The sequence below is a fragment of the Schistocerca nitens genome, chromosome 2, assembly GCF_023898315.1.
Source record: "Schistocerca nitens isolate TAMUIC-IGC-003100 chromosome 2, iqSchNite1.1, whole genome shotgun sequence".
In the NCBI taxonomy this organism is placed as follows: Eukaryota; Metazoa; Arthropoda; class Insecta; order Orthoptera; family Acrididae; genus Schistocerca; species Schistocerca nitens.
Genome location: NC_064615.1, coordinates 129,523,536 through 129,550,405, shown reverse-complemented (window position 1 = coordinate 129,550,405; position 26,870 = coordinate 129,523,536). Strand labels below are relative to the sequence as shown.

General features: G+C 43.4%; 1 protein-coding gene across 2 annotated transcripts in view; it reads right to left on the bottom strand.

Moving 5' to 3' along the window:
* The window catches only part of LOC126235823 (mannose-P-dolichol utilization defect 1 protein homolog), a 399,864-nt gene that overhangs the window by 123,295 nt on the left and 249,699 nt on the right, over window positions 1–26,870 (bottom strand). The gene's annotated exons all lie outside the window — the stretch shown is intronic.

Here is a 26,870-nt window from a genome sequence, read left to right as displayed (position 1 = left end):
ACTGTTTTGCAAAGGAGTTACTAAGAGTTGCGAAGGTTGCTAACAGAACAGCAAAAAATGCCATATTTTCGTTTCCAAATGGTCGTCACGCAGTAAATTTAGTCGTTCGTGGATCGGTAAAAATTTTTTCTCATATGCTGCATAACCCATTTGACTCCTGAATAATTAATGTTATGTTTCAGTTCAATGTTTTACCAAATCAGATTCCTTCTCTTCTTTCCCAATATATCTATGAGCATAAACAACAAAATTGGTTAATTTTGCGCAACATATATACTTGTTGGTTCTTGTGTCACTTATGATGCATCCGCATAAGAATTGCAACCTGGTTCGCACAGGATATAGCGAAATATGGCGAATATTTGATATATGTATATAATGTTTAGCAGGTTAAAGAATGATTGTCCTGCTACTCTGTTCCTTCAGTAGTGCTACGTCCACATTTCCTGTGCTACAACCTCTGATAATAGTATTGATAAATCATAGGTGGAAACATGATTGATAATGGAAGTCTGGACTGGAGATGTGCTAAACAGCATAATGGTTTAGACAACGGCTCAAAATAAGCAAGAGCTGCTTCTTCGAGTCCTGGTCTCATAGAAATTTTCATTTGTCACTACATTTTCCTCGTACTGGCATGGAGGTTCGCGGCTGGATGGCCTAATTGCTGTAGGAACTCACTAACATACCGTTATCAGTCGAAGTGTGAAAGATGAATATCAACTTTAAACGAGTGGGGCACTCCGTCGCAGACCTTATACAAGATACCAGACTGTATAGACGTGAGAATAAATGGTACACAATGGCACTGACCACTCTGTCCCCACAGACGGACATTTTGGTAGACGCCACAAAGACAACAGTACAGTCGACCGCCATTCTCACAATTGTGCTGACCATCGTTACAGTATGGCTGGTCTGTGTCGAAGCTGATGCTTTTTAAGGGCAGGCGTTGTAACAGTCGGTGTGCAGTAGTCGCCAGTCATCTGTCATCTCGTAACGGTGCTTGAATGCTAACTTGAAGACAGCAATCAAAGCAGTTTGAGATGGGCGCGCTTGTCGGCCAGTCTGCTCTTTCCTGTCTCTTGCTAGGAGATATCCTGTATTCATCGAGCTCTGCTATGCACTTTTCGATAATTATTCGAAGTACTTCCGTACGAACGTTGATTTCTCACGTCTTGTGTTCGCGGTTCTTACACGAAATGTGTGCATGTTGGTGACAGTACAATCGTTCTGTAGTCTATCGAAAATGCCAGTTCTGCAAACTTTCTCAATAGTTTTCGTGAAAAGAACGTCGTCTTCTCTCCAGGGATTTCCATTCGACCTTACAGAGCGTTTCAGTAATTCTGGTTTGTACATCGAACCTACTGGTAACAAATCTAGCAGCACGCTTCTGAACTGCCACTATGTTTTCCTTGAATCCCACCTCGTGGAGATCCCAAATATTGTAGCAGGACCGGAACTCAAGAATGGATCGCGCAAATGTTCTGTGCGCGGTCTCCCTTATAGCTACACTTTCCTAGCATTCTCTCGATAAACCAAATTCCCTATGGCCGAGTTTACGTGCTCGTTCATTTTCATTTCGTTTTGCAAACATTGGTTCACATGGCTCTGAGCACTATGGGACTTAACTTCTGAGGTCATCAGTCTCCTAGACTTTTGCAAACATTACTTCTAGATATTTAATAGACGTGACCGTCAAGCAGCATACTACTATCCAGCATTCTAACGTTACAGGATTGTATTTCCTATTCACCTGCGTTAATTTACATTTTTCCAGATTTAGACCAAGCTGCCAATCATCACAACACAAAGAAATTTTGTCAAAGTCATCATGAATTCCGTACCATCACTTAAAGACAACACTGTTCCGTACACAATAGCGTCATTCGCAAACAGTCGCAGATTGCTGTTCGCCCTATCCGTTAGATCGATTATGTATATAGATACAAGACGGTCCTATAACATTTCCCTGGGGCGCTGTTGACGAAACCTTTGTCTGCGATGAACACTCGCCGTCCAGGACAAAGTACTGGGTTCTACAGGGTGTCCACAAACGTTTACCGTGATTTCAAGATTAAATATTAATTATATTTATGATGGTAACGTTTGCTTTTTGTTACAGATCTACTAATAGACCTATGAAGTTTCTAAACAGCTGTGACTTATTCAACATTTTCGTCGCAAGGAGCGCTATGTCAGCTATATCGTAAAAATGGCGTCACCAGGAGAAAGCTCAATTTGTTGTGTGACTTAGCAGAAACCAAATTACCAATAACTGTGCAGCTAAAGCTTGTGCCCCGTTACGGAGGCGAAGTATCTGATGTCAAGTTAATCAGAACGTAGATGGGAACATTTTTAGCAACGGGGTCGGTTCAGGAACGGTCAAACAGCGGCAGCCCATCTGTTTCGGAGACTGCTGCAGGCAGTTCAAACAGCATTCATGACGTCGCCGCAGAAATCAATTTGATAACCTTCGCGGGAGCTTCAAGTGCCGAAGAGTACATGGCATAAAGTGATTCGCAGAAGTCTTAAATTGTATGCGTACAAGGTCCAAATTGTTCAGCATTATAACCAGACGATCGCCCAAAACATGAAAAATTCGCAAAGAACCATTTGGATGAGGACAATGTTTTCCTGAAGCGTGCGTGTGTTGTTCTGATGAGACTTACGTTTCATGTTTGTGGCTCAGTTAACCGCTAGAATGTCCGGATCTGGGAATCAAACAATCCTCTTGTCGTACAGGACAGTCCAAAGATTAATGTGTGATGTGGGTAATGTAGGATCGAATACTTGGTCCATTTTTCTTCCTTGAAAGAAATGTAAGCGAGTATGGTTGCTTAGATATGTTGGTGAATTATGCCGTTCCCATCTACAGATATGCAAGGAACTATCATCTTTCAGCAAGATAGCGCAGCCCCTCGCTGGGCTGTACGAGTCCACGATTTTTTAATGAGATTTTTCCTAGAAAGTGAATTGGCAGAGATGGCCCCAGTTTCTTGCTCCCGAGATCACTTGGCATTACCCCGTCCCCCTAGATTTCTTTCTTTGGGGGGGGGGGGGGCGAAGATACTGGGTACAAAACAGCAGTTCCTGATATTGTGACATTGCAACAACCCACCAGAGATGCCATTGGCACAATCATACCAGAGATGTTGCAGAATGTGTGGCAAGAGATTGAATTCCGGCTTTATATTTTGGGTGTTACTAGGGTGCACATGTTGAAATGATTTAAATGTTGAAGTGTGTTACCTATATTAAACGTTTATATGAGGTTCAAAACTTAAATTCCAGGAAAGCGTATGTGGTTTAATGCATGTTTCATTTATTGTATCCAATAAAGAGTTACATTGTTTTGTTATCAGGGTAAACATTTAAGATCACCCTGTATTTAAGGTTACCCTATATTGCTTAAAGAGAAAAGTGAGTTTCATTTGAAGTCATCAGAGACGGGGGAGGCCCGACAGCAGGAGTGGCGTTTCCTGTGGGCGCCGGGGTCACGGGCAGAGCGAGCTGCGGCCAAATTACCCGAGGTAACGAGCCGAGGAGGCGGTCCGCTGATGACAGTCTGTGTCGTGCCGCCACTGTCATCTGCCACACTGAAGACTTTTTAATTGAATTACCAAAACAAACGCAACGGCAGCAGCTACTTTGTCCACTTGCCATATGCTACGCGAGGGTCCTCCTCATTTATCACACTACTCAACGCACTGTGTTTAAAGTCTTGTTAACGGTACAAGCATAAAAACGCGCCCCTTTCCGTCATGGGATCCGAACACACTGGTCTCTAAATTTCATGTGTTCAAAAGCAGAGCTGTACGAAACAAAATGGTAGACAAAGTGTTTCGGACGTCTCGTCACAGGTAGCGAGCGGGGCAGTGTCGTGGTGTAGGCAGTGGACTCGATCTGGGCGAACGCTGGCTCAAATCCCTGTCCGGTTATTCAAATTTAGGTTTTCAATTTTTTCTCTAAATGGTTGGTAGAAACCTGGTTGGCTCGTTTGAAAAAAATACGGTCAGTTTTCTTTTGTAATCGAGCTTGTGCTTTGACTCTAATGATCTCTTCGTCGACGGGACGTTAAACTTCGATCTTCCATACTTCGACGTACTTTTCAGTCCGAAGAGTGGTTTGACGCAAATCTCCACGCTAGCCTAGCTTGTGCAAGCCTCTTTAATTCTGCACTGCTACTCCAACCCGCATCCATTTGAACCTGCTTGCTGTTCTCAAAGCCATCGTCTCCTGCTACAATTTTTACCGCCCCCTTCTCCAGTTCCTTCCAGTACCCAACAGACTACTGCTCGATGCCACAGCATGTGTCCTGTCAGCCAGGCCTTCCTTTTAGTCATGTTGTGTCATCTTCTTTCCCAGTTCGGTACAGTATCTCTTCATTACTTATTAAAAGTACCCACCTAATCTTCAGTTTTCTTCTGTACCGCCACATTTCAAAACTTTCTACTGCCTTCTACTCTGAACTGTTAATCGTCTACGTTTCACTCCCGAACAAGCGTACACTCCACACGAATACGTTCAGGAAATAGAATTGACCATCTTCTGCTCTAAAGCTGGTTCACGTTAATGTTAATAAGAACCATCACAGCTATACTAAGGCATATTTATTTTGTCACGACCAGTTTCGTTCAATGATCATCATCAGGTGACACTTCTCACAGTCTTCGTAACAAATTCTCACACAGAACAGGGCCGATATCACGACTCAAAAGGCTAAATCGTTGTACGTAACGTTGATGACACATTCTGGAACATGTAATAGGAGCGCTAGTGTTCCCTATGTGCATTATCGATCTGACGGATAGGGCAGGCGGCAATCAGCGACTGTTTGCTGACGACGTTGTAGAGAACGTCTTTGAATGGCTGTAGGATGATTCAAGGTCAGTTGCAGGATATTTCTGTATGGTGCGATGAATGACAGCTTGCTATAAACGTGGGGAATTATAAGTAAATGAAGATGAGTAGTAAAAACAATCCTGTAGTATTCCAATACAGCATTCGTGCAGTGCTGCTACACACATTTGCGTTTCTTTTTCTTTTCTTTATTTTTTGGTGTAACGTTGCAAGGCGACATGAAATGTAACGAGCACGTAAAATTGGCTGTATGGGAATACGAGTGGTCGATTTTGGTTTATTAGGAGAATTCAAGGAAAGTTTGATTCACCTATAAAGGAGACTGTGTATATTCCGAGTCGTGCTTCTAGATTTGTTCCCGTTACGTTCGATCAAGGAGCTAGTATCACGGAAATGCTTCGTTAAGTTACATGGGAATCTCTGGAGGGAAGAAGACGTTATTTTCGCAAAGCACTATACAGCACTTGCGACAGACTGCAGAATGACCCTAGTACCGCCACCAACAAACATCTCGGGTACAGACCGCGACCACCAAAAATCAAGGCTCGTACGCAAGTATATAGACAGTCGTTTTTCCCTAGCCCCATTTGCGAATGGAACAGGTAGTAACCAACTAACGGTGGCACCGGGTGGTTATAATTAAATCGCGGTTACAGAGGTTCAGGGTGAGCTGTAATTATCGTAGTTAGCAGATACGCTAATGCGTTAATGCGGAACCAATTTACGGCGGAAAAAAATTAGTTCCAATTTTGGCCACGAGATGCAAATCTGGCGCTGCGAAAGCAAGAAATACATACTGAAATGTTTCCGTATGTAATTGATTAGGAACGGGACGTGGGCAGAATAGATGAAACAAGTGAGAAAGGCATAATGCTGATTTTATTATGAACCGCTACGGCTTTTCAAATGACAGCGTGGATGTCATACCGTCATAGAAACAATGTACAGTGCCACCAGATTTGTAACTGGTGCCAAAACTGCAAATGATTTTTTGCCTGCGTATATCGGTTCCGTATTAACGCATTAGCGCATCTACCAAGTTTTGCTGCCATACGATAATTATAGCCCACACTGGACCACCATTGAGTAGCAGCACTTTAATTATAACCACACAGTACATAATATCCTTTCGCATGCAGCGTATAGTGACATGCGGAGTGTGTCGATATTGGTACCACTGCGCCACCTAGATCGATGAATCGAACCCGTGACCTCAGCGTCTGTAGCCAGCGACGTTAAGCGCTAGCTCACGGAGCTGATGTATCCGCCAGATCACGCTCACAACAGCCGGAGTCATGTTGACTTGACCGCGCTGAAGTTAGACAGCTCTGGCGGTATGAGGGGCGGCAGCAGTGGCGTGTGGCTCACCCGCTCCGCTGTGCGTGCGGCGCAACCCACTCCAGCAGCCAGAGCTGATGGCGTGCGGCGGACTAGCCGCAGGTCAGGGGCCGGCTGCGCCGCCGATTACAGGGCTCCGCTCCGCTATTTAATTCAATTTCCCCGGTCCTAACAGGTGCCGATTAAGTGATCCCGTCTACCTCACCTCCTGCCACTCTTCCGCTTCTTTTTGCCGCTCGGGAACAGCAGCTAGCCCCTTTGAGGAGACGAATGCTTCTCTCCGCCTGTGTTTCAACGAATTGGACGTAATTTTAAGAATTTCGCTCGTCCCTTAGCGTAGCGCCCAGTTATCGAAAGGGACACCTGTCATTTGGCCACTCGCCCGAACAGGTTTCTACAGTCAGTACCTGTAGCTGGAGGCATCTGCGTACTTACTCTCCCCCCCCCCCCCCCCCCAGTGCCTTTTCCAGTTGTTGCACATTACATGCGCAACACTTGTCTAGTCACCTCGCCATCTAGGGCCTCTCCAATGTATTGACGTGCTCCAGAACTGCTGGTACTATTAAATATGTTGTCGCCCGCCACCGCGTTCTTGAAATAGCATCGCTGTTTCGTGAAGCGCAGGTTCTAAATTCAAATCCTGCTATGGGTGATGGTCTGCAGTCTAAATATATACGAAAGGTAGTGAAATTTTAATTATCACCTTGTAACGGGACATCCTCCTCTAGCGTTACTTTTCCTCAACAGCAGTTGTCGGTACCAGTATTATTTTTCGAATTTTGGACACGTCAATATTATCTCAGTTGCTTTTCAGAAAACTTTCATATAATTTTATACACAGTATTTATGAAAAGGAATTACTTTATAAAATATTTTAGTTTCGATGTTATAACTGGTAAGTACTAGTTCTGAATGTACAGTTAAAATTATTTTTTTTAGAAACATTTAAAATAACGAATTATTTGGACACTTAAAATTTCTTTTATTAATTACGTAATCCTGTACTATTTACTATGTTTGCCGGCCGGGGTGGCCGAGCGGTTCTAGGCGCTACAGTCTGGAACCGCGCGACCGCTACGGTTGCAGGTTCGAATCCTGCATCGGGCATGGATGTGTGTGATGTCCTTAGGTTAGTCGAGTTTAAGTAGTTCTAACTAGTAAGGGACTGATGACCTCAGAAGTTAAGTCCCATAGTGCTCAGAGATATGTTTATTTCTGGATTCATTTATAAAATAATAACAGAAATTAAAAACGTAACGAAAACTAGTAGGAATTCATTTGTTAAACAAAAATTGTAAACCCTTTGGAATAGTGTTATCTCCGCAGGATGTGAGAGTCGTAGCCGGCCGGATTGGCCGTGCGGTTTTAGGCGCTGCAGTCTGGAGCCGAGCGACTGCTACGGTCGCAGGTTCGAATCCTGCCTTGGGCATGGATGTGTGTGATGTCCTTAGGTTAGTTAGGTTTAATTAGTTCTAAGTGCTAGGCGACTGATGACCTCAGAAGTTAAGTCACATAGTGCTCAGAGCCATTTGAACCATTTTTTTGAGAGTCTTAAGCTTGCCTCTGATACGAAAATGGCTCTGAGCACTATGGGACTTAACGTCTGAGGTCATCAGTCCCCTAGAACTGAGAACTACTTAAACCTAACTAACCTAAGGACATCACACTCATCCATGCCCGAGGCAGGATTCGAACCTGTGACCGTAGCGGTCGCGCGGTTCCAGACTGAAGCGTCTAGAGCCGTGCCTCTGATGGGATTGGACGTATTTTTGTATAATACGTGCGAACAATGTAATTTCGGCTTTGTTAATGTGAAAAATCAAAATACCGGATGATATACTAAAATCTGAGAAAATCAGTGGAAAATATATTTACGTAAAAAATTCTGCAACAAAAATCTTCCAATTTATGTAGTTCAAACCAACTGTGAGGATTTGATGTTAGATTTACAGCTTCAAGAATCAGACCCCTAGACAAGAAGAACTGGAGCCATCTCAACATGACAAGCTAAGTAAACTTGAAAGTTTATTGTAATCTTCGCTCATCTCAAAACTTCATAAAAGATTTTGCTTATTAATTACTTGGACTGAGCATTGTTTAATGTGGACGATAGATGGAAGGAAGGAAGGAAGGAGGATTACAACCTCGAAAAATACAAGTTACGTAATTATTTTTATTTGTTTGTTTGAAATTACATATCTGCGGTATTCATATATTGCTAGCACCAGAATAAAATGGCGCATCCCACTGAAAAAGTGGAGTATCGTGCGGTAATTCGTGTTCGACTGCAGCGGTAATACAGGTAACTTCTTTAGCTGCCACGATTGGCCTGACATAGCTGCATAATTTCCGTTGCTGGCGAAAACGACGAGCCGCATTATACTCCACTTAATCAACAGGCTGCACCATCTTGTTTTGGTCCTCATAGTTATAGTTTATGTTTTATTTATTTACTTGGTTCCGTCGGACCACGCGAGCCAATGCTACTAGCTCATGGAACGAGTTAGTACACTGTTTACAGAATGCTAATTACCAATTAATAAACAAATTATTAAATAAAACACGAAGCGCCGGCCGGTGTGGCCGTGCGGTTCTAAGCGCTTCAGTTTGGAACCGCGTGACCGCTACGGTCGCAGGTTCGAATCCTGCCTCGGGCATGGATGTGTGTGATGTCCTTCGGTTAGTTAGGTTTAAGTAGTTCTAAGTTCTAGGGGACTGATGACCTTAGAAGTTAAGTCCCATAGTGCTCAGAGCCATCTGAACCAAACACGAAGCAACAGAGTATAATAATAAATAGCACATTAAAGGGAAAAGTTCCCTACACAGCGACGAATACCTATATAGAATAGAAGTAGTGTGTCATAAGGAAATCTTTTCAACTTGGATTTGATACCTGGGGTTTATCACTTTTTTTTTCTTCAATTCTGTAATTCTGTTGGAAGGCTATTGCAAATGAAACCTGCTCAATAGTAAACACGCGTGTGTACAATGCTTAAGGAAGCGTTGTTCAAATGCGTATAGTTTTTCCGTCTAGTGTTCACTAAATGAGTATTGCAAAAAACATCCCATGATGGAACTATAATTCCAATAAACCTTAGCAACCGCCTTCACAAAAGTCGCTATATCACCGCAGATCAGTGTCACAGCCCGTTTTTTAACTAAGAATATACTTGGTGAGTGCACGTAGTTGACCCAAAATGTAACACTATACGATATAACAGACTGCAAGTAAGCAGAGTAAACAAGCCTGCGTGTTTTAGTATCAGATACAGGGCAGATCAAACTTATAGTGAAGACAGAAGCATTCAGTTTCTGGCCAAGATCTTGAAGGTGAGAACTCCAACAAAGCCTTACACCTACCCTAACTCCTAAGAATACAAAATGTTCGACTCCACTGATTGTTTGATTACATTCGGGTAATACAATTTCGCTTTTGCAAGAATTACACGTCAGATACTTCACGCACTGCCTTTTGTTACAGTTAATCGTTGACCTGTTCTATGATACGCGCGTGCTGGAAGTTTAATGGCCAACCTATTAACTACATCATTCATATTACATTCCACGTCTTTCACAAGTACACTTGTGCTACACGAAGGATAAAAGTTTTTGTGTCATCTGTTACCCAGAACAGAATGTGGCACTCGCCCCAACACCAACACCGCGCGGGCGCGCACGCATGCACACAAACACACACACTTTTTACATTACCTATGTCAGATTCGAACTTCCTCCCTGTTTTATAGGCACTGAAGAAAAACCTTCTGCTTCCTACACACCAAATGGCAGGTGGCAGTACTAGCAGTGGAGGGTACATAACGCGTGATGGGGGGCTGTGGAAAACACTGTACACGTTGTCGTAATGCGAAAACGGGGTGATTTATCTGACGTCCAAAAGGGCATAATCATTGGTTTTCGGCCCAAGGGCGGAAGTATTTTCTAAATGCTTACGTTTGTAAGCCACTCGCTTACCGCCGTGGTTGAAGCATACCGCGCATGGTGAAATGGCACTATCCAAAACCAGCGCCAAGACACCTGTGGTGCACCACGGGTCTTACAACAGCGGGTTAACTGACGGCTACGACACGTATACGGGCGCAAAGCTGTGCAAATGTTGAGCAACTGACCGCCCAAATGAACCAAGGGGCTACCAACAGAGTCTCCTCAATGAACGTCCAGCGAACGTTTCAGCGTTTGGACCTCCACGGTAGGTACTTGGTTCTCGCACCCATGCTTTGTCGGCGACAAAGGCTGGAATTTGCTTGCCAATACGGCAACTGGACATCCACTGAGTGGCGACAGCCGGCCTTTTCAAATGAATAACGTTTCATGCTCCATCGGACAGAGGGCCTTCGGTGTGTACGGCGTGAAACGTCTGAAAGCAAACATCACACAAAAGTCGTCTGGAGGATCCAGTCCAGAGGAGGGAGTGTTATGGTCCGGGGAATGTTTTCGTGACATGACAGAGAGCTCGCATTGTAAGTGCATGATTCGAAGTGCACCAGCGTGAGTTTACCAAACTCCCCTAGTCAACAAATACCTCCGATTTAAAGTCAGTCGAGAACATTTGGGACCAACTCGATCGGTCTGTGCGCGCTATGGATTCCCCCCCCCCCTCCACACACACACACACACACACACACACACACACACACACACCAAACCAAGAAATCTAGCTGCCCACGGCACTGGAGTCGGAATGGATCTACGTCCCTATCAGTACTTTCCAGAGCTCGGATCTCGTTAATTTCACACATATCAGCAACTACCGTCTTTGGAATTACTGCATTATACCTGCAGTCTGACGATATTTGGCCTGTCCCGTATATGTTGCACCCAAGGTGGAATTATTTTGTTGCGGGTTGCTCTCCCACGTATCCTAGTAATTCTGATGGAATGTCGTTTGCTCCATAGGCCTTGTTTCCATTTGTGTGTTTCAGTGCTATGTCACATTCTTCCACAGTGTCGTACCTGCCATCTCATCTTCATCTACTACTTCTTCCATTTCTATAATTCTGTCCTCGAGCTTGTTTCCCTCATATAGATCTTGTATAAACTCCTTCCACTTTCCAGCTTTCCCTTCACTGCACAGTAGTGGCTGAGCTCTTATTTTTTTCCAAAGGTCTCTTTTCACTTTCCTGTGGGCAGCATCTATATTTATCCATGCTTCTCCCATTTGTAATCTAGCAACTGCTACTTAGCCATTTTGTACTTCTGTTAATCTCATTTTCTCCTTTCGTCAGTTATATTTAGTACTTCCTGTGTCATGCATGGTCTTGTCTTTTCATCTGTGTAATTCCCTGCTGATTTCCCTACTTCATCTCCACAGCTAGTTCCTTCAATCTACATAATATATACACCATAAATCACTGTGCAGTCACGACGGGGTGTATTTCGTACCAATATTAAAACTCCTCTTTCTTATTCAATTCGCATACAGTGCGAAAGAAAAATGTGTGTTATGCGCCTCTCCAAATGCCCTAATCTTAGTGTCGTGATACCCACGCAAGATGTACGATGGTGACAGCATAATAGCCATAGTCTCCTTAGAATATAGGTTCTCTGAACTCACTTAACAGGGTTTCGCTAGCGTTTCCGTTACGCTTTCCATGTGGGCTATATTTATAAGTTATGATCCTAGCAGCGTGTCTCGTAATTCGTTAGATGATTTATGACAATAATTATGACACGCAAACACAACACAATATTTTTGACCGAATTGTTATGATTCCAATACTAATGTGCAGGCTGTACAGCCGAACAGTCGAAGTAGAAAATTTAAATAATGGTAATAAAACAAAAATCTACTACGACTATTCAAATGAAAGATTTAGGGGTTAACGTCCCGTCGACGACCCGGTCATTAGGAACCTAGCGACAGCGCGGATAGGCAACGGTTACGGCAGGGAATCGGCCGTGTCCATCCCTGACGATCGGCCTAGCATGTGCTTTAAGCGGGCTACGGAAACTGTTGGCAGCCTCAATCTGCATGGCTAGATGGGGGTCTGAACATCGGTCCTCCCGAGTGCGAGTACAATGTGCTACCACTGCGCTACCGATTGTTCAGATACGACAATGCATTGAATTTGCGATGAGTGAGTTTTCGTACGTATAGTATTGTCTAGATCCGCTTCTCCGTTGAAGAGGAAGAAAAACGGAAGTGAAAGAGATGCTACGATTCTGTGGAATTCTGTTTCTATGGGAGGATTCCCTTTCCGTCTCCATTTCCTCCCTACACCCAAGGTGGTGACGAATGTCGTGTACGCCATCTGTCTGCGAATAGTGCACTTTTTTGTTCGGTGTATTGATTTTATCTGATTGTGAGTTTGTTTATGTAGCAGAGATGTAAGAAGGACAATATTAGCGCGAAGGGGTATGAGAAAGCATTTGAGGGTGCTTGGTGAATCAAACCAACACCAGATAATCTACGTGCCAATTCTGCATGGGCCTGGCTCATTTCACTGCCCAACATACTAGTAAGTGTAACATAACATGACGTTGCCCAGTATGAGACGTAACTGACGAGACTACAGTTTAAATGATTCCGTTCCGTCACGTATAAAGATGTAGATACGTTACTCAGTACTTGCATTCTGAATATCGCGAGACTCATTCCTTCATCATCCTTTGTACTAACATTAAATGAAAAGAGTCCTGAAGTAACAAATGAAGAAAGTGTTGTACTGGTACACTCAAGAAGCCATCCAAAGCATTCTGCTGTTACAGCAACCACTTCTGAAAACCACATCTATGCGACTGTCGGTACTGTGCTCTTCAGTATAATATATTTAGTTTCAAGGACTCCGAATTACTTCACACGTAAATGTCAAAACGCGGGTCATTGTTCCTACGAAGATGTAGAATTCGACTTACAAACCAAATGTAGCATAAAAGTTTTTCAAAGATTTTGTAAACAGCCCCATGTGCAAAAAACGTTGAGTTTATAAACGACTTAATAATAAATTCTTTTTCATTTTTTCTATTAGTTTCACTGATGAGCCGGTGCTTACACTAAAGAACTTACCGAAGGGTATTTGAGACAACTGACTTCCACTGACCTGCTCACATCGATATTTTGCTGATATGCTTTACTGTACTTGTTTGTCCGGTCTAACATTCGAAAATTTTAACTACAGACTTGAGAATGCAAATTAATCATCCACTTTGGAACAGGAGTGAATTCTGCTTCCAATATTAGCATTGTGCTACTCAACAACATCTTCGGCAGGCAATCGTAGTGATAGTAAAAGAATATTTTTGAATAATCTACTCCTGCATCCAACTACAGTCATCTATCACCTCCTTTCATTTTCAGAAACTTATAATTGAAATAACCAACAAAGTCTGTTTTCCTCATGGGAAGATTTGTATTTTAGAATCTTAAACAGAACGAAATTTATCATGTAGTCCAGTCCCTACGTACCATTACATTGTAACTTGTTCACGTAACAAATTTTCGTCGTTTTCCTCTTTTCTATTTTAGTTTTGCTGTAAATCACTCATTCCTCTTATCAACTCTCCTGAAAAATTAAAATTCTTGGTTCAAATCATATTTCAAAACATTATTCTACGACTACATATACCATGATGAAACTGACCCAATGTTTGTTAATATCTAAGATCTCCTTCTGGAGTACATTTATTTCATCTGGAGTCAAATCTCTCAGCCTCCAGCCCTTTGTCACTTTTATTTCTATTCAGCTGTAACTTATTTGGCCAAGTAATAGTTTGAAGAACTCTTGTCATGACGTGCAAAAACAACGGGGAAAATAATGAAGCTACCACGAAAATTCTCTCCACTAGAGGCAAAACATCGACTGGAATCGGTGCTTTGTTTCTTCACGAAAAGCTCGAGCACGTTCAGGAACAGAACAGAGGCCGTCGATTGGAATCGCAATTTTTTATAACAAAGAGCTACTACTGACGCATACCAAGCCTCTTGTAGCGGGAACAGCACGAAGGAATGCTATTAGAATCAACAAAAGCGGCGCGTACTAAAAGGACTAACACTTCAAAGCTACAGGCCACGTAGATTGCGAGCAGTTAGAGCGGTAGTGCATGTATTTCGAAATTCACGTCAGCCCCAACATAAAGGGCGCAGCATAACACATTCAGATCCCTTCTTGATGCAAACAACGGTGGTGGGTTGTGCAGAACGCATTTTTCAAAATGGGGAAAAATTATTGCGTGTGCCCGGCAGAAGTGAGTCGCGGTGTAGCGCTCAAACGGAATGCTAAAATCCGGCGTTTAATTCTTTCTTTTTTTTTTTCCTTCATGATTCACCAGAGAGCTATTTCTTGTCTGTGTTTTTGCAACCGATCAAACGCACAACGTCACAAGCAGATCACTTTAAAGTCACCGTACGCAACAGCGAAGCCTTAGTCACACAAAAACTGAATGTTGATGAACAAATAAATCTGATGATATGCAAAATCTCTTACACGAAACGAAATGTGTCCACAAACGGACCAGTTTCTCCAGATCGGAACAGTGTAGAGTACGAGGGCTATTTGGAAAGTAAGGTCCGAAAGGTCGCGATATGGCAACGACAGTGAAAATACGATGAAGCTTTGCACAGATGTGTTCCGCAATGTCCGTAGTATGCCTGTCGATCGCGTCACGTCCATCTTTTCAGTTGTGACCACACAGTGACCATGCCTAGGATCAACAGTGTCTCCCGAAAAGTATGGGTGTCCTCTGAAAGGTTTCACCTGATTTCATGTAACCCCACATAATGTACCTGTCATGCCTTTCCTTCTTCAGAACAATTCTCGGCCGCACGCTGCAGGGGTAATGAGGACGCCCCTGCAACGTTTTTTTTATGGGAAATGTTTGATCACCCACCATACAGTCCAGAGTTGGCTTCCTCTGACGTTCATCTCTGCTCACATGAACCGTTGGCTATGCCACAGACAACAAACTGCAGGTCAGCGTAGAGAAAGGGCGGGAAGCACAGGCGGCCGCCTTCTATGACAAAGTTACTGGAAAGCTGGTACAACGCAACGACAAATGTGTAAGTCGGAGCGGAGACTATGCAGAGAAGTATCTGGAAGGTGTAGGTAACTGTTGCAAATGAAACATTTTTGACTTTCACTATGGTTTACACTTCGCGAGCGATCGGACCTTACTTTTCCGAACAGCCTTCGTACATACCAATTCATAACAATATCGTCTGTACTTCAGAAACTAACTTTCCCTTGAAAACACCATATGTTCTGTTTGAAGCTGCCAAATTGGATAGTAGTAATCATCACAACTATACGAAATCGTGAATCGTTTACGAATTAAATAAAAATCAAATATTTGTCAACAAAGCAATTTCTGACCCAGCTATAACCAAATCCCTTCGGACAGATTATGAAAGGAAAATGGCTACAAAAAACAATCTACCGGCGTTCGTAAGTCACTTTAAAGAATGAGCGCTCATGTGCGTCAATTATAGTTGCCATTCGTGCGATTATTTATTTCAAAACGTCGGTCCCCATATGCGAATCTGTTCGTCGTAAATATGTACAAAGGTAAAACTGCTGAGGCTTTCGCAGATAATTTTTGTAGTGTTGCTTGTTTAAGTTCGTATTGGGATATTGGCCTAGGCCGTTTATAGACTTTTCTGAAGTTTCACTAGTACGAGTCAATGGTACACTCTCCACTGAGTAGTGATAAGGGAAAGGTCTTCAAATGCTGGAGCGGTTAAGTGCATAAAACATCCGGCCATGGGCTTGCTCCAGTCCGCCACCAGCAATGGAGGAGAATCTTTTAACCATGGTAACCACTCGTGCTAGTTAAACAACAGCAAACTCACTAAAGAACCGTCACTGAATATCTCGAAACGAACGCCAACAAACAACGTATCATCTTCAGAATTCCAAACAGTCAGCCGGCCGCTGCGGCCGAGCGGTTCTAGGCGCTTCAGTCCGCAAACGCGCTGCTGCTACGGTCGCAGGATCGAATCCTGCCACGGGTATGGATGTGTGTGATGGCCTTAGGTTAGTTATGTTTAAGTAGTGCTAAGTCTAGGGGACTGCTGACCTCAGTCCCATAGTGCTTAGAGCCAAACAGTCATGAAAAACGACTTTCGTAGCCATTCATATCACACTTCTCATTCGAATATCCAAAAACTGCTAAGGCTCAAGGTCCAACTAGTTATAGTCTTCATCCCCGGTGATTGTAAGCGTTTAATACTAGACAGAGAAACGACAAAATAAGCCCCGGCGCCCTGGTTACAGACGGGCCAATCGGGACCGGTCGACCGCCGAATCATCCTCAGCCAATGGCGTCATTTGTATGCGGGAGCGTGGGGTTAGCGCACCCCTCTCCAGCTTGTTACCGGCGTTGTAGACCTTTGAGCCGCTACTTTTCACTCAAGCAGCTCGTCAATAAGCATTACGAGGCTGAGTGGACGCCGTTCCAGTCCTACCACTATGGAAAATTCCATGTAGTACTGGGAATTGAACCCGGACCCTCACATATCCGCACTGCAGCCATCTACGCTGGCCACTCAGCTAGGGAGGCGCACACAGCGAGGAATTGCTCGGAAATATTTTCTTCCAGTTCTCGATCGCCTGTACGTTATTGCACGGTGAGGGCAGGGGGCACGAGAAGAACACCGTGGTTGTGACAGTTCATTTCGAAGACAGAAAATTTAGTATTGGTTGACCAGTATCTGAAATGGAATGGTATTTTCCTCGTCAGCAGCAGCTTACGACACATTTATCACTCGATTCTACATGGGATTCTATATCTGATTCTTATCCGGTTTTTAAACACTCTTAAGTAAATAACTAATCCATTCAGTTGCTTTTGTTAACTGATTTCGCAATGTTGCAAGAAAAGAGAGAGTCTAAAATCCTCTATTACAGCTTATCCCCAGTTACAAAGCGTCATCGATAAGTTACTGTAACAACAGTCGCATTACTTGCGAAACATTTATGGAAAACGCGGAATATGAGCATTGCTTTTGGCGGTCAACAAATATGGCTCCCTTGTGAATATTTTTTGTTCATCCTAAATATGACAAATAACTATAAGATAAAGTTGTACTCGACCATAAGATTCGTTTGAACACATCAGTGATCTACTAAGCATGGTTTTGTTGAGGTGGCATGCTCTTCCATCCTCCGACCTTTGAAATTCGTTCCGCAATAACTGGCTAGTTAGAAGTTTAATGTGGACCCCAAACCCGGTGAAAACAGGCACTTCATTAATTAACAAATGGTTGCCGAGGTAAAAGAAGCGGCAAGTGAAAGAAAAAAAAATATAAGACACGCTAGGGACAGAACCCCGAACCTATGCAATCGTAGCGTGGCTGCGCAATTAGATCTCCGCCCCTCCGGAAAGCCTGAATCAGTTGAAGAATTCTGCTTTACGGGACGAAAAACGAAGAAGTATCAACAGAACGCACTTTCACGACTTTGGTTTGGCTGATAACACTGTACTGTCCGCCTATGATGGAAACTAGCTTCAAGAGTGAGTGAAGAATTTAGTACAGTAAGTTCGAAAGTATGTCTGAAAATAAATTACAACATGACTAAAATAATGTGCAGTCAAGTAAACTGAAAGTAAATTGTGCTGGAGCAATTAAGTGAGCTAGATGGCGGCCACGGACTCGTACCGGGATGGTGGTCGTTCAAGTCCCCGCCCTGCCATCCAGATTAGCATTTCATTACTCCCACAAATCGCTTAAGGTATGCAAATGCCTCAACACTAGCTTGTTCTCTCTCTCTCCCTCTCTCTATCAATGTGCATATGCATACGCAGGGACTTTAGAAAGTAAGTTACACATGTCTTATCGCACCACTCTAAGAGCATAGTTGAGAAAGAGTGGCGCACTGTCAGGAGAAAGTACATATTCCTCGTTTCCTACAGAAACAATTCTGCTGCGGCTTGTGCAACTCAAATGGAGCGGCAACTGGAAACTTCGTCGAAAGATGAAGTACGCAGGAGAGTACGATTATTGTGGGCAAAACGTCTATATTGCACACATATTCAGTTCCGGCACTCTTACAGAACACATGCGCAACGCCTCGTCTAGCCATAGTGAAACGATATTAACAATCTGACCAAGGCCGCACAGACGTGGGTAGTGATGATCGGGAAGGATGTAAGATCTTGTACCACACGATATCCATCTTTTCGGTATGCTGAACGAACATCTGGCGGTAAAGAGATTTTTCAACGATGAAGACGTCCGCACGGGGCTTCTCCAACGGCTGTGAGACCAAGGAACGGATTTCTGTCGTCGTGGAATTGTGCGATTGGCAGAACGTACCGAAGACTTTGTGACTGTTGAAAAATAGTGTCATTTATCTGAGTCAGTTTGAGGTGTAGTCAGCTTCCGATAAAAATTTCTCGGCCTGCCATAATATAATGTGTATTTTATTTTTTGATGTCCCCTAGAACAGCTGACGGCTGTAACGCAAGGAAATGTGTAGAGCTGGTCTTAATGCAACAGTGGATGTGAAACGCCTAGCTTGATAGCATCGTTCTATTTTAAGATCATTGATTTTTAAGCACGTTGTCTCGGTAACGCCATTTAACAAAAACTGAAGTGTGTAATGTGGGTATAATTTTAAAAAACATCCTGTCACCATCACAAATGTTTACTATTTACAATCTTACTTAGCTATCCAAAGCAAGCACATCAGTGCTAGATTCAAATTCTGTAGTGATATTGCTTCCATTTCTAATTCCAGATAATTTAACAATATGGCCACAAAAACACGCATTAAATTAACTTTTATAACTAATAATATTAAATGAATATTTTTGTTGATGGAAATATAACACTCCGAAACGTATAGCTATTAAATATCACATGTGACTGTACGTTTCGAGACGATCTTTCCGAAGTGCGGGGGGAGACTTTCTGAGATCATCATCGCCACTCGAACAGCATCTTCCTAAGTCCAAACACGCTGCGACAGGCGCCCCTGAGTAACATCTGCGGGACTTAATTACAAGTTTGGAAAACGCTGGCAGCAGACGGCAGGGACAGGGCTTTTCGTCGCAGCGTAACGATGTGGCGTGATGCGGTCTGTGGCTCGTACTCCGACCTCCTAATAAACAGTTACTGCTGCCGCCAAGTAGGAATTACGCCCGCCACAAAAGGGATGTGGACGCCTCTCTGGGCTGGCTGGGGAAGGAACACAGTCAAGTTCAAATATCCAAAGGCGCGCACGCTGTGAATTTCACGGACTGCCGCTTCCCACCTTTGTCGGTGACAAACAGACACAAAACAACAGAGGAAATACTTTGGGGTGACCAGGGTTCACACCTGACGTTTTAACAGCACTGCGTCAACACCAAAACCAAGGTCTGAGCCAGGAGCAACGTTTGTCATGTCACTGACGAGCAACAAATGAGCTCCAAAACCCACGATTGTTAAAGATGTCACCTACGTAATGTGTTGTCGTTTACACTGCTCCTGTGTAAAGCGCATCAGTCACGCGGAAGAAGGTAGACACCGCAGAGAACGAGTCGCAACGGGCTGTCTGAAGCCAACATCAATGCAGTAACTCTACCCCGTCACTGAAATTTGCACCCTTTCATGCGCGCCGAGAGAGTGCGTCAGGTGTGGACAGCGCTTCATTTGTAAAATTTATGTGCCGGATCGTACCGCTTCAACCACTGGTAAGCACACTGGACTCGCATTCTGGGGGACGACGGTTCAATCCCGCGTCCGGCCATCCTGATTTGGGATTTCCGTGATTTCCCTAAATCGCTTCAGGCAAATGCCAGGTTGGTTCCTTTGACAGGGCACGGCCGACTTCCTTCCCTAATCCGATGAGACCAATGAGCTCGCTGTTTGGCCTTTTCCCCCAAATCAACCCAACTCCAACCCACTTTAACAACACAACCTCTAATCGAAAGCACGTGACTAGTGGTGGCGCCATCTAAGCGCTCTATATAAGTGGGATCACCAGCGCCTAGTAGCCAGTCGCCGGCTCACCTCAGAAGATGTTGCCCGCAGCCGGCAACGAAACGTCAGGAAGGAGAAGAAGTTTTATATATGGACCAAGGCAATTCAGCCCGGAAGTTTTAATTAATGGACACAACCTCTGCCTCTCCCCCCCTCCCCCCACCACACCCAACCCCTTCGCCACAGCCATAAAAATTGTAAGTTTCCATTTTTGAAAACTTCTGATAAAACTTACAATGGGTAATCAAATGGCTCTGAGCACATTGCGACTAAACTTCTGAGGTCATAAGTCGCCTAGAACTTAGAACTAATTAAACATAACTAACCTAAGGACATCACACACATCCATGCCCGAGGAAGGATTCGAACCTGCGACCGTAGCGGTCGCTCGGTTCCAGACTGTAGCGTCTAGAACCGCAAGGCCACTACAATGAGTAATCATTGCTTCCAAAATACTGTTCTGAAAGTCATGTTTTTAAAACATAAATTCTTACAACCACAACAATGAAACCAGCAAATTTAATATAAATAACAGGTGCTAGCGCCCGTCTCCCCAGCAGTGACACTTTGCTCCCTAGTTCTACTCGATACATGTCGGCACAAGTCGATAGTAATCGTAACTATGATATGTTTTCAACTGCTGCCAGCCGCAATGTTCAAACAATGGCACTGTAGCTGCGCGGTCATTATTTTGCGTATACTGTATTCACGCGCGCGCGCGCGCGCGCGCGCGCAACGGAACTGTTTCTACGTCAGGCACCAAAGATATACAACAGTGATTCGGTGGCAACTAAGAGTCCATGACCCCATCGCTATGCCACTCCTCCAGCACCATCAACTCGAAGCAACGGATATCTTCATTCTTCAGAAGAGGCAATATTTACTTTCAGTTATTTAAAGATGCAATTAATTCGAACATACGAGCAACAGATGTCCAATTACGAAATTTTTGACGCCATCTGTATCTACTATGCACATACTACTTACTCGTGACACATGAAAATTTGTGCTGGGCAAGGACTCGCCGTGTGAGCTTTCCAGTCGATCCAGATCTCCATATGCCACACACAACGTCTACATACCCTAATTTTCGCACATTATATGATTTCCACAACTCGGAAAATGTGACTACATGACATTAAGGTCAATGTTATCATCACCGTTTCTATCTGCCCAGGCTTCATTGGTTTCTTTTTATAATAACTGTTCCTTCAGGAAGAAAGAAATTGTAAAAATAAATCAGTAAAGCCAGGACGGGCAAGAACAACGATAATAACATGATCTTACTGCCTCAAATCACGTAATGTACGAGAAATAGGGTATGTAGACGTTGCTTGCGGCCCATGGAGGGTTGGATCAACCGGGAAGCACGCGCAGATAGGTGGAGTGGTTAAGGCGACCGCTGGCGATAAGCGGGAAATGACGGGGTCGAGTTCCGATCCGGCACAAATTTCCATGTGTACCTGTCTGAAGGAATAGACATTGTAAAAATAAATCACTGTCCTGTTAGGCCGAGGCATTTTAAGTAAGATCACAGTTAACTACCTTCTGCTGCCATTTCCCGCGAACACAGCATCATTTTTCTTTCAAAAATGGTTCAAATGGCTCTGAACACTATGGGACTTAACATCTGAGGTCATGAGTCCCCTAGAACTTAGAACTACTTAAACCTAACTAACCTAAGGACATCACACACATCCATGCCCGAGGCAGGATTCGAACCTGCGACCGTAGCGGTCGCGCGGTTCCAGACTGTAGCGCCTAGAACCGCTAGGCCACCGTGGCCGGCATTTTTCTTTCTTCTCGGACCATTCTTTCAGATAGTTATTAAGGAGATAAGGTGGCCGGCATCTATGACAACAGTGTAGATTCGCTGCTTCGCAAGTCGGAGGTTGCTTTTCGAGCCCCGCAACTAGCACTAGTTTTGGTTCTACTCTCATTTGTACTGAAACAATGAGAAAAGTGGTTATGCATGTTTCTGGTTGAATAGCTGCGTAGCCATTCAAGTGACGTCGAATGTGGTTGTTAACTGTACCGTACATGGTAAAAAGGCCGCTTCAAAGTAGATACTTTTGATATACGCCTTACGCTGCAGACCTAGAATTTTTTTTTTCCGGATATGTCCCATGTGTTTCGGCACAACTAGCATGTGACGTGACGTGCAAGCTACGACAAATATCAGTGTGTAGCCATACTCGCTATATGATTCACAACACATGTAAGAGCCCAGCTACTACGTTTAAATTTTCCGGATGAATATTTCAAGCATTCCAAGGGAGACACATTAGTGTTAGCACGACCTTCAGCACAGTACTCTCAGACATATCTCAAATATTTTACCTTTGTTGTTGTTGTGGTCTTCAGTCCTGAGACTGGTCTGATGCAGCTCTCCATGCTACTCTATCCTGTGCAAGCTTCTTCACCTCCCAGTACCTACTGCAACCTATATCCTTCTGAATCTGCTTAGTGTATTGATCTCTTGGTCTCCCTCTACGATTTTTACCCTCCACACTGCCCTCCAATGCTAAATTTGTGATCCCTTGATGCCTCAAAACATGTCCTACCAACCGATCCCTTCTTCTAGTCAAGTTGTGCCACAAACTTCTCTTCTCCCCAATCCTATTCAATACCTCCTCATTAGTTACGTGATCTACCCACCTTATCTTCAGCATTCTTCTGTAGCACCACATTTCGAAAGCTTCTATTCTCTTCTTGTCCAAACTGGTTATCGTCCATGTTTCACTTCCATACATGGCTACACTCCATACAAATACTTTCAGAAACGACTTCCTGACACTTAAATCTATACTCGATGTTAACAAATTTCTCTTCTTCAGAAACGCTTTCCTTGCCATTGCCAGTCTACATTTTATATCCTCTCTACTTCGACCATCATCAGTTATTTTACTCCCTAAATAGCAAAACTCCTTTACTACTTTAAGTGTCTCATTTCCTAATCTAATCCCCTCAGCATCATCCGATTTAATTTGACTACATTCCATTATCCTCGTTTTGCTTTTGTTGATGTTCATCTTATATCCTCCTTTCAAGACACTGTCCATTCCGTTCAACTGCTCTTCCAAGTCCTTTGCTGTCTCTGACAGAATTACAATGTCATCGGCGAACCTCAAAGTTTTTACTTCTTCTCCTTGAATTTTAATACCTACTCCGAATTTTTCTTTTGTTTCCTTTACTGCTTGCTCAATATACAGATTGAATAACATCGGGGAGAGGCTACAACCCTGTCTCACTCCTTTCCCAACCCCTGCTTCCCTTTCATGCCCCTCGACTCTTATAACTGCCATCTGTTTTCTGTACAAATTGTAAATAGCCTTTCGCTCCCTGTATTTTACCCCTGCCACCTTCAGAATTTGAAAGAGAGTATTCCAGTTAACGTTGTCAAAAGCTTTCTCTAAGTCTACAAATGCTAGAAACGTAGGTTTGCCTTTTCTTAATCTTTCTTCTAAGATAAGTCGTAAGGTTAGTATTGCCTCACGTGTTCCAACATTTCTACGGAATCCAAACTGATCTTCCCCGAGGTCCGCTTCTACCAGTTTTTTACCTTAGACAATGGATTTAGGTTATATTCCCAACTAAGATATCGTTCGACATCTATCTTCAACAGAAATGATATTATTCTGCTTAATACTACTCCATCACGGTATCATGGGGCGAGCTGACACATTAATTTGGATATTCGAAAGGCTTTACGTGCTCTATTGTACGCTGTCTTAATCTCAACATGAAAATACATAAAATACTATGTAATACTGGGTTACAGAAGATATTAAAAACACTTTTGTAATACTGAATATTAGTAAGGTCAGTAAATCATAGAAAATAAATGTTACGAGTGTACTATCAGGAAATCACAACAGCGCACGTATTTCGTTGGAAAACTAGTTGGCAATGACAGCGTGGTTTTACAATATGTAGGAAAGTACTAGATGATAAGTACGACATAATTTAGCGGCCCAAACAAGTCAGGTGTACGGTCTACGATATAGTAAGAGTCTGAGAAAATAGGTAAAAAATAATATGCCAAATATGCTGACGACAACATAGCGTAAATTCTGCCGATAGTGAAACTTCAGTCACCTACCCTTTCCCTGCGCATTCTTCCCTTTGCACAAATTTAGGTTTCGTAAAACGAACGACAGCCTTCGTCAGTGTCCGTTCATACACCGATAGTCTGCCTGTATTAAACAGCAAAGCAGATAAGTAGTTTCGGGACTAATAACAATTATTTGGAATATCTCTGAAACAAGTCACTTAAGTTATTTTATGAACGCAGCTTAATGCACACAGTTAGTTATAAGCACATTAAAGGAAACTTGTGAACTGAAGACAAATTCTATACTCGAGTTAGAGATCATATTTGGTGCATTAGTAATGATTGTCCGTCTTGACTGCACTTTGTTATATAATTCACAACATTATCGGTTTCGGACGTCTGCCATCATTATATTTGTTAAAACAAAATGATAACAACCGTGAAGTAATACTAACACATTCAACTGGCTCTAGGCGAACTCGACAGAAAAACCTAATCGGCTACAGCTCGTGTTTGCCTAAGTACAGAACGCTCTCTGGTCACAGCTTGCAATTGTTCATTTTTATGTTCAACTTGTACAAAGTATCTGACGTTGGTATTTGTATCGGAATACTCTTGGCGGTACGTTATGCCCGTCAGCCATGTTATATTTATGATCTGACGTCGACAGAGAAACGAAACCGGTATACCGTATGAGCAGACTAGAAAACCACAGCTGAAGGAAATAGAGTAACGACTAACACAAAAAAGTACAGAATTCCGTGCATATTCCGCGGTGCTTAACTTTCGAAATAACATGCGTCAGCTCACTGCCGCAACATCAAAATGTTCTCTTAAAGTGTAATGTAGTTTAATGCCGTACCTAACAGTAGCAGCGAAAAAGATGAATTCCTGATTACCTACGTAAAATCTCTGCTGTACTGATATTTTACGGATATCAGTACTGTCAGTATGGCTAGAAAACACAGACGGGTGAGGAGGACGGGAACAATAATAGCACGAATGTTCGCACGCACGCTATGAAACAGCTTATTTTGTGTGTCCGAGTGGTCCATCAGCCGACAGAGAAGATCGCCTCGACAACAGGATTTTGAGACGTCAGTGGTCCCCACCGGAAACCACACATCGAGCAACACCTGTTGTGTCCGTCAGAGCCTCTACCTCCAGGCGACTACTAACCTGACCACAAGTTGCGTGGCTCACTCGTCCGCCTAGCCGCTAACCCTCTGGAGGAGAACAGAATTCATAATGCAGCCAGTTTATACGCCTTTCTCCCAGTATAAACTACGTCGCAGACTTTTTCATCAAGGCAAGCAACCCCCGTCCACTGTCACTGAGAAAAATGTGTTTAGTCGATTCTACTTCTCAAACAACAACAAAATTTCTGTCACATGGACCCGAAAGGCCGTAGAGTGAAATGGAAAAACAAAACTCAAAAACGATCTCATATTTACAACGCAAAAATCGTCTTACAATACAACTGAACACCGCTAAAAATTACCACACATCTGACAAACACCTGTGCGCGCTGTATGGAGGAAGACTGTCCCCATTTCTTGACAGTTGGAAATGAAGATCCACGCGAATACGAGAACGGGAGGGAAAAAAGTGTTTACTCTTGTAGCTTGTTTGTCCAAACGAACTAAATGAAATGTGAGGAGTTTCTAAAATCGCAGACTCAAGAAGAAAAGTATGCATTACGCTAAATTTCAAAACGTTTTATAGCACGTATTTCACTTATTTGCTGATGAAAGATACACGCAGTGATGAACCCTAATATTAAGACCACCTCCTTAATAGCGTTCTGGTACAGCTCCGAAACGCAAAACAGTAGCGATTCTGCTTGGCACCGATTCAACAAATTCTTGGTTATATTTCCAGAGGTACGTGACACCAGATGTCTCCGCACAGGTCATGCAATTCCAGTAAATTATGCGCGGAGCTGGTGCCCGATAGCGTTCCACGTCACGTTCAGATCAGATGAATTTGGCGGCTGAGATATCAACGTGTGTTCACGACGATGCTACTCAAAGAACTGTAGCATGACTCTGGCCTCGAGACACGGACACTTATCCTACTGAAAGAAGACATCGCGTCCGAGAAGACATCAAGCCTGAAGAGATTCAGGTTGTCTCACTTAAACCTCCCCCTCCCCTCATGAACAATGGACCATGCTGCTGGTGGGGGAGGCTTGCGTGTCTCAGCGATACATATAGCCGTACCGTAGGTGCAACCACAACGGAGGGGTATCTGTTGAGAGGCCAGACAAACATGTGGATCCTGAAGAGGGGCAGCAGCCTTTTCAGTAGTTGCAGGTGCAACAGTCTGGATGATTAACTGATCTGGCCTTGTAACATCAACCAAAACGGCCTTACTCTGCTGATACTGCGAACGGCTGAAACCGAGGGGAAACTACAGCCGAAATTTTTACCGAGGGTATGCAGCTCTACTGTATGATTAAATGATGATGGCATCCTCTTTGGTAAAATATTCCGGAGGTAAAATAGTCCCCCATTCGGATCTCCGGGCGGGGACTACTCAGGAGGATGTTGTTATCAGGAGAAACAAAATTGGCGTTCTACGGGTCGGAGGGTGGAATATCAGATTCCTTAATCGGGCAGGTAGGTTAGAAAATTTAGAAAGGGAAATGTATAAGTTAAAGTTAGATATATCAGGAATAAGTGAAGTTCGATGACA